The sequence below is a fragment of the Acanthaster planci genome, linkage group LG02 (genome assembly GCF_054643075.1).
Source record: "Acanthaster planci isolate LZ-2023a linkage group LG02, COTS_SCS, whole genome shotgun sequence".
Lineage (NCBI taxonomy): Eukaryota > Metazoa > Echinodermata > Asteroidea > Valvatida > Acanthasteridae > Acanthaster > Acanthaster planci.
In genome coordinates, this window is record NC_141778.1 from 14105580 (window position 1) to 14123876 (window position 18297).

Sequence of the window (18297 nt, forward strand, 5' to 3'; positions counted from 1 at the left end):
TAGCCCCAGAAGTTGTGCCTCTGTGTGTGTCACCACCAGTTCAGCAACTGACGAAGAAACGAAAACGGACGAGTTTGGAATGGTCTTATAATATAACCCAACTCGAACTAACCTCTGCCCCGAATGATAACCCCCATCCCTGTTGCCCCTCAATGCGTCTGTATAGTCAGGCCAGGGGCTGCAGTGCTCGTCGATATCAAGAGATTCCCGTGATAATAATTACATCACTTTATCGTCTGCATTTGTCACCAGATCCTCATATCTGCAGGTCATGATTTTGGCCGGAGATGTTCCAAGAGCCTGAAAGCAGGCGGTCACGCTGCGAGCTTCCGCATACGTGGCGCAGTCCGCCTATGGGGATTTTACAGGGGACCGCCCAATCACATGTACATGTATAATTTTTGTTTTTTCTTAACCACTCCAATAAACACTCATTTCGGAATTTCACATGTGCTTCTCTGAGTAATATGGAGAGAATTACCTGGATGTGGGGGACAAAAACAAATTTAATTTACAAGCTTTCACTTGTGGCATTATCATTCCGAGGTGTCCGTACACGTTTTCTTTCATTTCATGTGCTTAATACGTGAGCACGAAAATGAATGAAGGTTACAAAGATTTACCTACCTGCAGTCGATGGGTTCAGTCGCGCTGACCTAACGCAGTTCTCGTCAACAACGGTTACAGCAGACTTTAGAATCTTTTGTAAATGCAGATTGCGTGTGGAATTTCAACTCCGTAAAAAATGGAAACTGCTAAACTTATTCTGTATGTTTTAGATAAAGACTGGCTTACAATCAGCAGGCGTATCCAGCTTTTGGCGTGGGGGGATTCAAAAGCAAAGCCATATTCAAGTTGGGGTAGAAAAATCGAAAGCCTTATGGTCCCGACATCTTTGCTTTTATTTGGTGATGCTGTTTTCTTAGGGTTTTGGTACTGATATTTTACAAATAAACATACCGATTATTTTATTTCATGCTTACCTATGATCTATTCTTAAAAATAAAATAAAATAATCCGTTAAGGGGGAAGTTCCCCCCCCCATACGCCACTGCTTACAATATAATTTCGTACTTTCTCTTCTGCTTATGAGAACACGGAGTTGCACTAGTCATCATGTATTTTAGGTTTTCGGAAGTGACAGGTCAGTTTTTGGCAGGGTGCGCCTATTTCTCTTCAGGCAATTTTTCAGTTTCTTTGAGTTAGTATGCTGCTTTACACAAGCCTTTTCGGTGGTGTGTTTTAAAGAAGAAAACGAACAAAATGGGAATTTCTAAACCTTCTGAAAGTAATATTTTTCTAATCCAAGGGTTCTAGAAGCGCACGGTCTGGGGTCAACTTTCAGGCTCTTTTGTTGATATTTTACTGTATGAAATAACCACACATACAATTGTTGAGGTGAAGGTAAACTTCTGTATAGCCGAAAGCGTCCCCCATAATGAGCCTCGAGCTGAACCAAGAGGGGGACAATTTTCTTTACAACAGAGGCTCCTTTTGTCGCTACCGACAAAAATAAACACTACCGACAAGGCTCTTTTCAGCCGCTGAGGGGGTGCTTCTGCTCGCGGCGGATCATCAGTTGGATCATGCTATTTATGTTCAGCTCAAAACAGAGAAGCCCGAATAAAAACTGAATTTGCAAGAGCACGTCAAACATCAACCGAAGTTGCTTATTGCCTTGAGTTAATTGATTACATAACCGCCCCTTCATTTCTTTCAGTGTTTCTTCACCTGTTGGTACATTAAAAAAGACACAGCACGTCTACGCACGCGTAAGCCCTTCATGGAAGCGATGGCCTTTCAGTAATACTATGTCTGTCGAAAGAACTCGTGGAAAACTTCCTTCCTGTACTGGACGGACTACTAGACTACTGTATTTAGTACGTATGATAATGGTTAATACCTCAGTTTTAGCTAAGCTGTTCTAAATTGCCCTCTGGATAGCAGGGTTCAGCAAGAAATATCTTGACGTTTCACTTATATACATTCATGAATAGGACAAATGTTTGACTATGACAACATGTGCGCACTTGCGAATCTGTTTTCGATACCCTTTTATTTTTTTACTACATGTATATGAAATGTAACCATTACCAACCAGCGTAAGAACTGAGAATCCCTACAGAACTCAGGATCTACTTTTGTATACTTGCTGTGGCTTCAATGCTTTTCAATACGGAATTCCTATTTATTGTTCCAGCTCTCCCCTAACTAAACCTAAGCTCTCAGGCGTCTTGTCTGCTTCACGACAAGTTGTATAGAATCTCCTCAGAAAGAACAGTTGATTGCAATCCTTTATGCGTGAGAACATTTTACAGTCCATAGCCTGCGTTCTGTTTTGTTATTAAAAGAAACCGAAGATCTATCGCCAGTCATGGTCGTCAATGTTTTAATACTAGTTTAAAACGCCTTAGGACAGTTTTTGCAAGCATTGAAGAGTGCACAGACCGTTTCCGTAGCATCATTTAAGCAGAGAAAGCCCAGAAGCCGCTACAGTGGATTATAACAGGACATACAAATGGAGTTGTTTTAGACCGAACCTCTTGAGGTTGCATACGTGCTCCAGAACTAGAATTGAAAGGCTCTTTCATGTCGGCTTTTGGTTGCAAACGACTTTGGACTGTGTGGAGCTCAGGAGATATATACGTTCCACAAAAGACGCTGTTGAAAACACCACAGAGAGCGTTCATCCCTAGAAACACATAGACAAAACCTGGCTGTATACTGATTAATGATTCGGTCCATGTCACAGATGCTGCTTTCAGTCCCGTGGCAAGCCTCAGGGATCACACTTTAGAGGTAAGGTATCCATTCCCCACGTTTTCTATGGATAATTAAAGTTTGGGTCCGATTTTTATTTCTTGCAAATTTATCAAGTTTGACAGAGGATCGACCCTCTTGTTCGTTTCACATTTGAAGTGTTTTGGGTTCCGTCACAGCTTTTCAGAGAAGAAAATTGTCTTGTCGTTTTATTTATATTGGTTCTCTTCCTTAAGTGCATTGTACTGATATAACATTTTAAGATTAAAGAAATTAATCTTACATACAGCAAATTAAATTGCCTGCAACCAACCAAACTTCATCTGATCATGTACAGTTTACAGTAATGGCCCGGAGGGTTTGTTGAAGTAAATACATGAAGTGTCTACTGGAAGAGCACTATTAAATGAACAGACACCGGGGAGAGATCCAAATAACAGCAAAATATCAAACAACGCTCACACGTCGTGATAAACTGTGGCACTTGTCACGCCAGGGAGCTGGGTAAACGGACCGTTATTTGTGTGCACGGCGCCCTCTACAGTCTCACTCGGGAAGAGAGATCGACTACTTTTCAATCAATAGCATGTATAATTTTATTTTAGATAAGAGCAAGAACTCCTCGTGAGCATATTGCGATACAGATCAGTTCAGTTGGTGATGTATAAAAATTAGGCCGACGGATGGAAGATGAAATGGCCTTCCCGGGTCATCTAGCCGAAGACAAGTTTGCGTAGCGTCATCTCGGCCTGAGCAAACTCTTTTCCACGTATAAACAGAGCGCAGATGTATTTAATCTGGGATGCAGAAACTGCCAAGAGAACTCAAATATTTACCGTGACAATCTACACGATTCGAGGTCGGTTAGCAGTAACTGGACGACCCATGATAGAACTCCAAAACCCAATGCCAATCGTCTTTGGGGAGAGGGTGGAATCAGTTGAAAACACGGCCTGGATAAAATTGCTCATAAAATATTGATGCTCATGGCATGCTGTATCAAATTTCCGGTTCTCAGGCTGTTCATCAATTAACAGAGGGCCTTGTAATGACCTTGTTAGTGAATGAAATCTACCCAATGCAAAAGGCAATTAACGTGGACTAAATAAATTAGATTTCAAATTTGGGGCTCCAATTTAGTACAGTGGCATCTTCAGGTCACCATTTCGGTCCTGGACCGAACGCGACACGGCACAGCAATGTTCTTTCTGGCCATGCGGCGAAGCGTGACGTTTCCTGATACAAGTGATGCGTCTGCCCTGCTCAACAGTAGTCGTTCTGTGTTGGATGATGGATGACACAATTAAAGATCTGCAAAAAGAGTCTACTCGTTAAGGCCTAATGATTTGTCGTTAGCTCGATGGAAATGCTGTTGAAATTACTTTTCCTAGATCATGGCATATTCATTTTATTTTTTCTTTGTAAACCATTTAGTGAACCCCAAGTGCACATTTATCAACGATTCTGTATTGTCAACTATATACACATTACAAAAAATATTAGGAACACAATTTCTTAAACTAGTGGAGGGAGATGCCGCTGTCCATAAAGAAAGTCCCAATGGAATGTCGATCGAGTTATTTGTTTCAAGATTTGTTATATGGCAGTAAACCTAATTAGAAATCAACCATCAATAATTATTCAAATAACTTTAAATTGGCTGAACGTGTACTATTATATTTGATACCAAATTGTGTTCGTGATGGTTCATGTGTGTAGTTATAGCCTAGAGTACAAGAAAGTGTTTGGACATATTGGTGACCATCCATCATCTAAACATGTTAGGCCTGGAACTCAGTGATGTGCCGTTACAATAGATGTTTAACTCACCCGTAAAGCCGTGTAGGTCCATTTTCAGTGTACATGTACAAGCGTCTGAATTGCAAATCTAGCTGAAATGCACGCCCAGATGACCATGGAGTATGGGTCGCAGAGAAAACAAACCAAAAGAAATTTGACGAGGAAAGGTGAATTTTATTGGAAGCATGCAATCTTTTTCGACAGTATAGTTCAATCATTCCCTTTTCCTTGAGCTTTTTAAATACCGTATATAACACAGTACAGTCAGTTTAATGAGGAAATTATGGAATTCCAACTGAATACTACACGTACATGTATTGTACATAAACGATAATTGCATGAATTATGAAGGCAAAAATGCTTGATGCAAAGTGATGCACATTAATAATGAACAAGACTTCAACACCAGCGCATTGTATACTCAAAAAAAAGCACGATAAGACATCGCATAACGTCACTGCACTCGCCTTGTACGTTTTTAAATACCGGTACAGCACGTGCCCAGAATGCGGGAAATACGGGTCATCACTAAGATGGAGAGCTGCATAGATCGTTGTCGTCACTCCATGTTTTCTATGACCGACGTGATTCACTAAACATTCAGTAGTCTAGTTTTTATGCTGTGGGAAAGTGGCACATCGTGAATCGATGCCCGTGTCCTTGCACTCTAGTCCAAATGGGCATTCTCGAATGTCCGGCAGCCTATCCAGCTTCTGGTGTCAGTGGGGACAAATTCAAAAGCGACTGCTTTAAGCTCATTCAACATGATGTTGGGGGAAAGAAAAAACAAAAGCCTTACTCACGGTCACGACATCCTTGCCTTTCTTTGCGTCTGTTGTTTTCTTGGGGATTTTGGCGCTAATGTTTGCTACATAAATATACCGATCACTTTCTTTCTTACCCACCTATGAAGTATTTTTTGTAATGAAAATAAATAAATAGACCGTCTGGGGGAGTTGCCCCCCCCCGGATACGCCAATGCAAATGTTGCACCACTCTAATTATTGGGCCGTCAACACTGAGTTACGATTTGGGTGCATTGCTGGGATGCGGTGATGGAATGATACATTTGATTTGCTCTAAATATCGCCCTTTCCTGGCAGCATGCCTCCAATTATAAGAGTCTGGTGTGATCATTGCCATCTATAGTAAAAGAGTTAGATACCAAATCTGTGACCAGACTAAAAACAACTCGATTATCGGAAATGCCAAATGGTGACAAATCAATTTCCATGAAGTTTGCGCAATTCAGGTGTTTTTTTCTTTCGCAGAGGGGTAATTAACATACAGTTTCATAAATTCACAAATTGCTAATTGCAAAAGATTTTCCCTTCACGTTTGGAGGAGGGTGAACCACTATGCCTATACATATTGTCTACAATCCCACATGTATATTTCGGTTGGTCACGTAAGCAAATTGCTGGGGTTATAATAGGCTGCTGGTTTTAATTAATCGGCAAAATTCCAAACGATAGATCGTTACATAAATTAAATTTATAAAGCGAAATATGAATTGTTCATATTTTCATTAATATTGATGAAATAATTAAGTAAAATGCGCCATAATGTTTCATAACAAGATTCTTGACTAGTTGTTGACCTTGAATAATATATATATTTCTTTTGATCACCGTCGCTGGACCAATTGGAAGAGGCTGAAATCTCCCCCACCCCATTTTGTCTTGAAACCTGTCTCGGTTGTAGCAGTAACTTGATGTCTGACGGATGGGGTTGCAGTGAACATTGAGTGGACTGGTCATCATCTCGTCGAGTTAGAGCTTTTCATGCGGGGGGAAGCTGTACTGCAATATCTGCATTGTTCTTCCTGATGTCAGTATCGTCGTAGAATTGTGGCCGGTGTGAGCTGGCGTATTCTGCCTTGCCGCAGGCTTCTTTCTTACATTAGGGAGACGAGCTTCCGTTTTTTTGGCCCGGCATATCTCATGTACCGGCTTGAACATCATATCATTACGCCATTATCAAAGCTGTCATCCTGATGCACGTTTCTCAGCAATAAATGGGTATTTATCGCTAACCATACGAATTTTGAGAGGTCGAAGTAGATAAAATAACCGAGGAGATAACCTTAAAATTTGCTAGCTACAAATAGTGTCCATGTTCCCGAAAATTTGTCGTATACATCTTATTTGTACAGAAACTTTGGAATTAACGTTGATAAGTTAATAAACGGGTAAAGTCATGAAATCGGGCACCTATTAGTGCTCTAATGAGAGTCACGCACAGGGGATGCAGGACATCAGATCTGCACGTCGTTTTAAATTGTATCTAGCCTTGAATTTTGAGACATTTATGTTGCCAACGCAAGCTTGAAAATCTATTCTCATATAAGAGGCTAAAAGAGGAGTGTCCATAATATTAACAATGGCATAGGGTCTGTTGGAGATTTTATTGGCACCACGAGACTTGAGTAGTAAAATAAAATGAAAAACGTCGGTCTGATATGAACCGTCAAGATCCGCCATGCATTCATCTTCAAATCACCTTAAAGAATAGATTTATAAACGATACATCGGCCACTTTGCATTAAATAGCAGGTGGGTGTTGGTCAAGCTTTCAAAAAGGAATTTCCAATTTATGCGACAAAAGCATCTCCGAGCTCGCCTTGGTAACACAAAATTCCCTCGCCAAGGTCGCTTCTGAAATGAAAACGGTGTATGGATATCCACAAGGTGAATTGGAAACCTGCACCAAGGGGAATCATTTCCATGATTGCACGTTCAATCCCTGTCTGTCTCTTAAAACAATTGCCCTACAAGTCAAACTCACCGTACTTAATAATACTTTAGTTAAGATGAAAAGGTCATCAGTAACTTCCCGGAGTGTTCAAATCAGACAGAATAAACTCATTCTTATGTCCCGTATCCCCCGTCAGCTCTAGATCTTTTTCCAACAATATCCTCTGTTTTCGAAGCTCTCCCTTCCGACGTTGAAATAGTGCCGTAATATTTTGACAAATCACGTGCTCTCGGACGTGTTTGTACAATGGGCCGCAAGCTGGACCAAGAGAGGGCGCAATATTCCTAGCAACGGCGGCCCTTTGGTAGGAACTTCACTTCGCTGGTTGACGAACGAATATGAGATGCACGCTTTGCGTGCGCGTCACCACCATCAAAACAAACACTCCCCAACCAGCATGGCTCTTTTCAACCGATGAGGGGTGTTTCTGCTCCTGGTGGATAGGTGTCTACTAGCCCTTTACAGTGCCCCCCTTTCACAGATTTGGTAGCTGCCATTTTGCTGTTAAAGCTGTCTCGCAAGTGGACCTTTCTTGAAAAGTGAAGTATGTGTCTGATTTGGAGTCTTTGCTTGTACTCCTTTCTCTCATAAGCTCATGTACTACAGCAGCATAATATGTCCCTTTCCCTGCTCACCTCCTCTGTTAGTTTTCAATCTGTGATTGGCGGTATGTTGTCCGTGTAGGCAATTGCGAAGCTACCTTACCTTCTACTTCACTTACATTTCACGTAGGCACCTTTTCCGGTGTGCGCGCAGAGCCGGGAGTGATACACACCATGCACGTGGACACATTCCAAACTCCAAAGGCATCTTAATCTCTATCTGCTAGATTGCAAATATCTTTCCTGAACTCTGGCACAGCTGATACCATCCTATAATGAGCGAGGTCGTCTGGCCAATGACTTCAGTTCAAGTCAACTTCGTTTCAGGATATCTCCCATAAGCCTCAACGGCCTCGATAGTGGACCAAAAGCGGCTTCATGGGTCGGGGACGTGTTTGGCTCAAGAGGGGTGGCGGGTTACAGACATCTGTTGTGAATCATTTTTTTCCTGTTTTGGAAAATGATGGAAAGGCCTGAACCCGTCAATTGAGACTTTTCACCTATTAACATCCACTTTGGATCCCTCATGAATCAACGGATTTCACAGTAACCACGTATAGGAGTGTACTAGTGACTGCGGATGACATCGCTACATACACAACAATATCAACTGTTTCCTTATTTCCTGATTGATGTACAAGTGTAATAGCACTGCAGGTGTAGTATTGTCAGCTAATAGACTTAATTCATGGATCGGCCACATTGAAATTGAAAGTGAGGTTAAATCTCCTCTTTTTTAAAGTTGAGAATAGAAATGAAATTAGTTACCTGTCTACTCTGATGAATAATTTCAAATTTGTGATAAAACATGCCCAATTGTTCCAATGCAGCTTTACAAAAATATTTTAAAGGAGGTTCGCAAAGTACGGCAATCATAAGACAATCTTGTGCAATCTTGATCAATCATAAAATCGAATCAGGAAATAATATTGAATGGCTTCTACGTGAATAGGGTCTGTAACTCCAACTTTGCGAACAATTCAACTCGTGACGTCACAATTCACGAAGATTTGAAAAAAAACCCATCTCCTACGAAATACAAAAATCCCCCAAACAAAACAACTTGCAGTTTTCCAAGTACGTTACCCGTGGTTGGGACTATCAAAGCGATATATTTGGATATTCAAGAGAGCCAATCCTGAAGAGGGTAGAGTGCTGTAGTAAAAAAAAAATCATCCAAATTGAGACCCCTCAGGATCATTTCAATGCCAACAATGAGACAGTTTGAACTGCAACAAAAACAGTCTTATATCTGTTAACTATGTTACTTGTCACTGGTCTTGTGGGAATCTCGACTGAAACACTGCCTGGGTAAAAATTAGCCAGTGGCGATGGCCTGTGTAGCGTACCGCTCGAAGTCATGAGAACGAGGTTGTCTCCGAGTGCCTTGGAACAAACCTTGTGTGGAATTCATTTTCATGGCCAGACGCAAGTGCGTGAAGCGCACGGCATGTCAACTTACCGCTGCATGTGACACCAACCATGCAGACACTGTAATAACTTGCAGGAATTTCTCCATCATTAAACTGCTCCTGCCTCATTATGCCATCATCACCATCAGTACAGAGTATTTGACAGTCGTCTTTGGTCATTTGCAAGATACATTAACGCCAATAGATAAGCCTGTACCTGTCAACACGCTGATGAACACATAACGGCACTCATGACTATGACTCGTGACACTAGCAGATTCGTATAACAGACCTCATTTAAAAACGCCTGTTTTCAAGTAGGTTCATAGACAGAGCGTGTCAGAACGTATAATTGTTTATCGTCAATTTTCATTACCATAAAAAACAATAGTTTTTTGTTGTTATTCAGCAACTGAATTTTATTTCGAAAGGAGTGCATTGTGCGATCGGCTGATTTTAATATTGTAAATTTGGTTGACAATTTCTCATCAAGCGATTGCCTTTTCTTTCTTTCTCATATGCTGGGAAAGATCGTTTTAACAAGGGAAAAAAGTTAGTGATTCACTGCAAGATCGACCAATCGCCCAGCGCCATGAGACGATCGTGCAGATCTCCATTTCCTTCTAGTGGGAGATTTTCCTTTTGAGTGGGAGTGTCTATTGTCTAGAAATTAAGGAGGGGTGAGGAATAGTTCCACCCCTCCCCCATATCAAATACATCGTCGTGTTTGAACATCTCTCGTTACGTTATGGAAGGTTGCGTCCACCTGATCAAAGACACATGACACGGGGTTGCCATACCGCGCGAGCGCTCACTAAATGTACACAAGCTAAATGAGACCTCGGAGGCATTTGTCTAGCATATCACCTGCATAATTGTGCAGCTGTCGCTGCTTCACTTTCTTTGTCATTCAGTTAAACAATTTCACGGTGGATGTAAATAGAACTCCTATAACCGGGAAACGCAATGATAAAGTTCGTTATATGTGGGTCTATATATATATTGGTCACAGGCTGTCAAAATAGGCCAACATTTCTCTTGGAATCCTGTTTAAAGTTAACTGAAATCATTAAATACAACACTGGAAACACCTATCGCCGCGAATAACGAAGTATGATTCAAATTTTATATCGAAAGAGTCACTCCTTTTTATCAAATACTAAACATGACCGTGGTGCCTCGGTTTCTGGTGTCAGTGTCGAATAAGTAAACTTCCCGTAAGACGTGAAAAGCAATTATTTTGAGTGTTGTAACTTGAATATTGTCCGCAGTGTCGCCAGGTTAAATTTCGCAATTTCAGCGCCAATGCATACCTCGAGGCCTTTTGATGCTACGATTTGAGTAAACGATTTGTATCAACGTAAAAAATGCAATGCGCCAAGTTGTCATTTTCCTAACCCATCTGTCATCGGTAACCCTTCCTAATGGACCACTCGCCCCAAATTTCCCGATTGTCGTTTGAGTCATGCCTGCTTCCTCAGCGTGGACATCGACTGAAGACGTTTGCTCGTTGTCTTCTTTCTCCAATATGCGGTCTCGGCTCATCAAGTAAAAATGCTCAAGAAACCATCGCAAAAATGCTCGCGCGATCTACTGTATAGCTACGCCACTGTGTGTTTCTACTCCGAGACGGCCCCGCGACTCCGAATGCACCAAGGCATCCCCAAGTCCATTAGATTGCCGCTGCGGATGCGGGCATCGCTGTGCTGTTCCTCAGGAACTGGAAAACGTCCGTCTCTCAAGGAATTCCCTGACGGAATTTAAAAGGGTGCAAAAAGTAGGTTGAATCTCACAACGATTGCCCCTTGGAGGTCTGGAATGTCGAGCTCTTCATATTTTTTTAATTTTCAAAGCTGGAGGCACCATTACACGAAGTGAGAAATGATTTGTCTTTCTCATTCCACCCTTCAGCAACCAGATGTAGTGCGTTGGTAAAAGGTTCTGCCTTAGCCCACAAGTCCCTGGGTAATGGAGGAAGTTGCACAGCTGCCGTGTTCGCGTCTGCCTGCTAAACCTTTTCACCACACGGGTTCTCCCGCGTGTTCTTGCACGCAGGACATACCACTCACTGGAGCAAAATAATGGTCCAGGTTGTGGCACATTAAATCACTAATCGAAGAAAGGATTGAAGAGCAAAATCTGGACATTTTCAACCATTCTTACAAATTGTTTTTTAAAGGAGCGTAAGGATAAATTCGTGCTTTTTCTTTCTCTGTACATGACACAGAGGTGACGTTTTAGTTGCACATTAGTGACTATAGCAGATTTATTCCAACCGACTACCCTCAAGTTCCTGTAAGCAATAGAGAATACTTAGCGTGAAATTTAATTGCACAATAATATCAAAAATGATATGGTAATAACAATAATAACACAAAAATGATAAACCAAATAATAGTAATTCATACAGTAGACCTAGACGTATTTGTACGAAGAATTCATGACATTGTATCTTAAGTCAGCCACTTGGTACAATACTCCAATTCGGTTTGCTCAATAAACACCAAACCGATATCAGAAATGATGGCGAGCAGGAGAAGTTGAAATTCAGTGATTGTGTAGGCCTATGTGATTGTCGCACGAGAGCCATTCTTTCCAAAAGCGCATTGGGTTGACAGATTTCGCGCATTGTGATTGGCCAACGCGTTGCAAACTCTTGGAGGAACACTATTGTGAATAGCCCGTATTGTACTAGAAAACTTGCATGATAGATTTGATAGTTGGTGAAGAGAGAGCCAGAACCAAGTTTTATTGCAGTCTTCTTTAATTTAGAGTCGAGGCTACATTTGGTGGCTTTTTTCTTTTTTGAAAAGAATTAAATGAAATAGTTCAAAATTATAACTTCTTAATTATAACTTGTATTATTTTAAAAAGTTGTTTGCTTCTTGGGGCATGACCCCGTCTCCAGGATATTAACTGCGGAGCTGTAACAGGGCGATATATCAACCTTAGCGTCGGCTTGGAGTTGAACCTCTTTGGTAACAATGTTTTCTATATAACAACATAAAAGGTATTCATTTCGTGATATAATTAAAGTATATTTATTCATTCCTTGTGGTACAGTCATGCAAGGCTTGTTTTGTAATCTGATAAGCTAATCATGCCTTTTCATGATGGTGGACGTTGTATCTCATTTGGAAAGATATATCTGCGAGCTGCAGTCTTGTCAACAATCTAAATTAGAATAGCGGTTGTCCAATACAGAAAAATGAAACACTAGTTAGATAAATTTGAAAAGCATTTCCAAAGCTTTTGGTATGGATTGTATCGATTTTTCAGTGAGAATCAACGCAAACAGTTTGTGATCAAGTGTAACTGTTATATTGGCTGTAATACAAAACTGTATTTCTTTGCATTTAGTGTGGTTTATTTAGTTTGGTGGTCTTCGTTATGTATTCTTTCGTTTGCTTAATTCACACATTCAAGATATTGGTAACATTAATGAAATGTGAAATATTTATAATCAACGATGGAGTGAATGTCAAGTTAATTTTACTAATTGCGAGAATTGCAGTGAACGGTTAACACCTTTGGCGGATGTAAAAGAGAACACATGAGCACAAGGAGGCACACGATCCCAACATTAAGGATAACATGCATTGAGGCATATCCGTCAGTAATGAGCGTATTACTGTTCCTCTGTTGCTTCAATACTATAGGGATGTAGCCCCTCTCGCAACCTCAGCATGGAACTTGATACTCCATGCAATGGCTTTGTGCAGGATCTATACATGGCGCAACATCTTTGATCTACTCAAGAGAGCCAATGACACACACCTCACAGGTAAGAAATGCGAGGGTCTCCCGTGACAGACATTAATGGTTGGATACACAGACTTGTGGTGCACTCGCGTGAGAGTATACCCCCTCTATGTGAGGCCCGTATCCGGTCATTTCAAATCAGCAAGTTAAGGTATGCAATTATTTATATTCTTCACTGTACCTATCAAGGGAACTTTTCACAGAGACTGGCCACGTTTGCGTAAACGGAATGTACATACCCCTGGTTTCCACTCAGTGCATGTTTTTGCCCTTTGAATTCGCCAAAGGTGAACATATTCAAATCTGATGAATGTTGCCACTTTCGTGAAGTTTTAACTGAACCGTTACTTGTATTCCTAGGATTTAAGAACAGACTTGTATACAGGCCGTGTCATTTCCACATTCAGTTAACTTATTTTAAAAAGTTAATCTAATATTCCGTCGAACATGACACGATTAATGCCACGAAATTTAATTTCAGACACTACACTTGTTTCCTACTAATTGTAACTTGGTACAATAGTAGTCGATACGTATGCTTCAATAATAAAACACTCAAATGTCGATCTTGGACGGTCTTAGTAGGCTAAGGTTCCTGCATTTAATTTACAGGAAATGACAAAATTATAAATTGAGCAGGCACTTGTGACCTGCAGTTTTTAATTTAGACTTTAATGAATGCACACACTTATTGCGTCTCCTAACTTACATTTCTGTATTTTCCAAAGTTTCCAAAGATTGTTACAATAATCAAACGGACGAGGACGAAGGGCTCTGCTTATTGGTTAGCTGCATACAAGCTTTAAAGATAAGACAGCTTACAGTTTTGAACACATGTAGTACTGTTGCGAGTACAAAATTTCTGTAAATTTCCCATTCCTCCAGTGAATTTCACAGTTAACCCATAAGGGATAAAGGTTATTGGGTATTCTTTTAAGTAGCAACTTCATTGCAAAATTGTTTTCGTGCAGTTTAGTCAAGCAGATACGACATAACTCTAATTCACGCACTGGTTTGCTTTGTACCAACATCTTTATTTTGACAACTGATTAGGTTTATTATCAAAGCGTTCAGTGCCAAGGACTCGACGGCTTATATTGATCATTTTTCATACGCCATACCGATGAATGACTAGAAAAGCCGGTCATTGAAAGAGCTTTCAATAGCATAAGTGTCTAGTCATGTGCGCCGTCGTCTCCGATATTGTGGCAGGGCATAGGTTCTTCTGTTGTTTTTGTTTATGTTTATGTCCCACGAACCCAAAGACTGGAACGGAATACAGACAATAAGTCAAACCTTTCACGTTGCAATTCAAATCATGAACCGGCTGCCTCTGTTCAGCATCTTTTTGATAATACCCTAGCTTGAGGTGATATTGCTGTTTGTAGTACCGTATTCCTGAGGCTGGCTTGCATTGGCTGGCTTTGATATTTTTTGTATTAAACAAATATCTTTGCCTCTTTTTCGCCTCCAGTGCATTTTATAAGCCCAGTGATTGCTTATATCTTTTAAATACACTGGATTTCGATAAGAATTAACAATAAATTTCAAAAATAAACCCCTCATTTGTGTGCGACCTTATCATTTCGAGCTAGAGTGCAATAAATACACAGGACCAACGCCAATTTGTTTTTGAGGGAGCAGCTGTGTTTTTAGTCACAAAAGTACAGAAACAGACTTCTATAATTAAACAAAACAAAGCTATCTTTCATTACACTGCATTGTGATTTCTGACTTTGCCAGTGCACCACATGTTTATTTTTTCATACGTAAATTTGAATACAAGATCAATCGAAGCCTAGGAATCAGTCTTTCATGGGCAACGTTACACTGCCAATATAAAGTGCAGCAAATATTCATACACCTGTTTTATTTCCGATTCGTTTTTGCCATTGACTATCATGTAAGACTTGTAAAAAGCGGGGCGGCTGTAAGTTACCACAAATCCTCAACTCACGACATCGTGGAGACATTTTTAGTAATGATTTCCAGAATAGCATCTGATTTCTTACTGACGCAGCTCATGACTCGGCATATATTGCCTCCGATTCAGTTCACCTCTTATGCACTAATATAATTCCAGAATTAGGGGTCCAAAAGTGTGACATTTTTGTGTCCCTGTTAAACATCTAACCTTTGTTATTTGACTTGGAAATATCACCGGAATTGATTTCAAACTAGTACTATTTATTTGGCAGGTAGTTTAATTCATCACTTTGGAAATTAGAAAATTCGTTCTGAACTTACAAAAATCATATGTCAGATGTGACAGGGACGCAAACAAGTGGACCCCTAATTTCTGGAATTACCCACTACACGTGTCCTGAACTTATCGAGGGCGGGGGGGGTTATGCACATTAAAGTTTTCTGTTTAATGGCGAGTGAATGTGTGTGTCCATGCATAAACGAAGTTATGTATAGGGCTGATAATTATTTCTAATTAAATTATTTAATCATGAAGTAAATTACTTATTTACTTTACAGATATGTCAAGATGTAGGTCATCTTTTATAAGTGGTACATTTAGATCTTGATCTGGCTGTGTCGGGTTCCGCAAAAGCATGGTGAGTGGTAAACCTCAAAGTGTATACCTCAATGGTTACTTCATATAGCCGTTTATGCTTGTTGAGGGGACGCATAATACCCCAGAAAACTAGAACCAGATATTCTTACTGCTGATGTACCGGTATGGCTTCCCAATAATTACATGTAACCATTTTATATGCAGCCTCCTTAGTGTTTCAAACGGAGTAAAATCCATAAGTATTCTAGAAACTCATAATAGAGTGTATACTGGTATTCATTAAGGCGTGACAATGTATCATTCATGGAATCTTCATGAATTTGTTTTGTCTCAAAATCTGGGCCTTGATATTTCCCAGGTGAATCACAAGTCCAAATGACTTAAAAAAACGCACACCTTGAAGGCCATAGCTTTAAACATGACAGTATTTGTTCATAGAAGTTTCCGAATTTTTTTTACTTAACCAGGAGAATCTTGACCACTTGCTGCAGTTTCACCTTAGCGTATGCGAGCGTGATTTGGAACTTTTCATTATCAGTCCAAATTTAAGGACGTAGCCTCACACAATGATGGATTTTTCCCTCTTTCTAATACATACCAGCTGTAACTTCAAATATTTCTGATTTACAAAGGGAAAGACTCATAGTATATAAGTTTGACGTCGGCCGTGAGTTGTGTCAAAATTAATTTATTTTCCGAAGGTTTGTTTTTAATTGCTATCCTGGCCACAAGTAAACAGCATGGTTGTGGGTAAAAGAAGTGCATTGCAAAAACAAATTTGAACCAGAGAAGGAAGCAATGCGGGCCAGAAGGGCATATCTGCTATGAATTACCATTTTTATCGCTTTCTCACGCCTTTATTCAATGTCTTTCCAATAACTGGAGAACGCTCGGTCTAAAGCCAGGTTTAAAATGACTATTTACGCTCATAGCAAGCTCGTTGTGTGAGTTCCCCTTTCCCTTTACACACTTGTATCAAATTGCATCTCCTTTGTACATTGAACATCCATGGAGGTTTTAATTGGCAGCATGCAGCTTGACAGACGGCGCTACCTGAGTTACCACCCTCCTCAGTTTAGAAACAAACAAATATACATTTAAAAATAGGCAGAGTGACATGACAGGATCTTTGGACCTAAGCCAATCTTTGGAGGACGGGGGAAATAAATTTCCAACCATACAAGAGAACAAGTCTCAAATACCCAACTCCTTGACGGCATGCCTAGTGTTCGGAAGGACAAGAACATCATCTGTTTTGTGCATGACATTCTGTGCACTCAAGAAGATACACCCGTGTACATGTACACATGCAAAAAGTTGTTGCAAAATAACAACCAAGTGGTGGCGCTATTACAGTGAATACGCGAATACAGGCACGACATACAAATTTAATTCAATGCCATCCCCATAAGCTCCATTGCGATCATATTTCCTAAAGTTTACGCGAGAAGGTGGCATTCCAATGTCGATTCCAAGTGTCAAGCTGCCAATGGATATAAATTTATAATTTTTTTGGTCAGAAACGTGCCTTAGATTGAAATGCCTGAGACAGCATGCTTCAAACCACGGAGGAATAAAACACAAACACACGCAAAAGGAAAAACTCATTAATTGTATCATTGTTTTGGAATTAACTCTCTCTTTACATTTGGGGTTGTCTTCTCTTCTAAACTGATTGTTCCTGATTGCGTGTTTATCATTTCAAGCGTGCACCAGGAAAAACATTCGAGAGATTTTTCTCCATTCCGACCGGTTGACTTCAAAATGAATTCCGCATTCAGAAACCCGACACATATATTTGCGAGCACTGTACGCCGCACAAAGGTGACATCGTTAAGTGTCACCGCCCCGACTGGATCAGCCAATGAAGTTGTGGGCCAGGTGACAGCCAGCAACCGAGCGCTAGATCCGCCGCGGGTGGTTATATTCACGTAGTGAGCAGTCCACGGTATAAAAGAATCACGCACGGCTGAGAATGAGCTTTGGCTTGAAGGTTCGCCGGAATTAACGCAACTGTCTTTTCGACTGTGGAAGAGGTGCGCTTCCTGTTCCATTCCGCCTGCGATCACTTCTTTGTATCTCGAATGCTATCAGCTGATTGAAGCAGGATTGAGTGAAAAGGATTTCATGACAGTCATAGCCACATTGCCGTCGCTAAGCAAAGATTCACTTTAAGGAGTTGTATTGGTAAGTATCCTACTTCTCGTCAGTTGTCCACACCGTTTTGAATACATTAAAGCGGATGTTTCGAAACGGCGCAGGCTGAAACTGTCGCACGTATTTCTGCATCTGTCTACTTGGACATAAGTTACTCATTATGCCAAGTCACCATGCTCACTAACAGAAACTAAAGTTTTGTGTTCAACTTTTGTTGACGCAGATGTTATATGTCTGAGGTTACAATGATGTTGACTATTCAAACTTTAGAAGAATGAGGCATAGGAGCTCTGAATGTTTGGCTTATAGGGTTATTGATTTGCATTAAACCACTGAATTTATGCATAATCTACTTTAGAAATTGATGTTTCAAATGACTGTTTGAATTCATAACCATGCGCCCTTTATGCATGGACGCCCCTAAGATGGTTTTCACTTTCAAGGTATTTTCAAGCAAATGGGTGTATTCCAGCCCCTTCCCTACTTGCGTAGTTTCATTTGATTTTCCATTTTGGGGATCACA

The 18297-nt window shown here is 40.5% G+C and overlaps 1 protein-coding gene across 2 annotated transcripts in view; it reads left to right on the forward strand.

The window, feature by feature from the left end:
- The first annotated feature begins 17553 nt into the window (after window positions 1-17553).
- LOC110973266 (galanin receptor type 1-like) overlaps window positions 17554-18297 on the forward strand; it is a 35588-nt gene continuing 34844 nt past the window's right edge. The window contains exon 1 of one of the 2 annotated variants that reach the window (XR_015424341.1): window positions 17554-17804. The gene's annotated coding sequence lies outside the window, so the exon portion shown is untranslated. The remainder of the gene's footprint in view (window positions 17805-18297) is intronic. The other variant, XM_022223956.2, reaches the window with a different exon arrangement.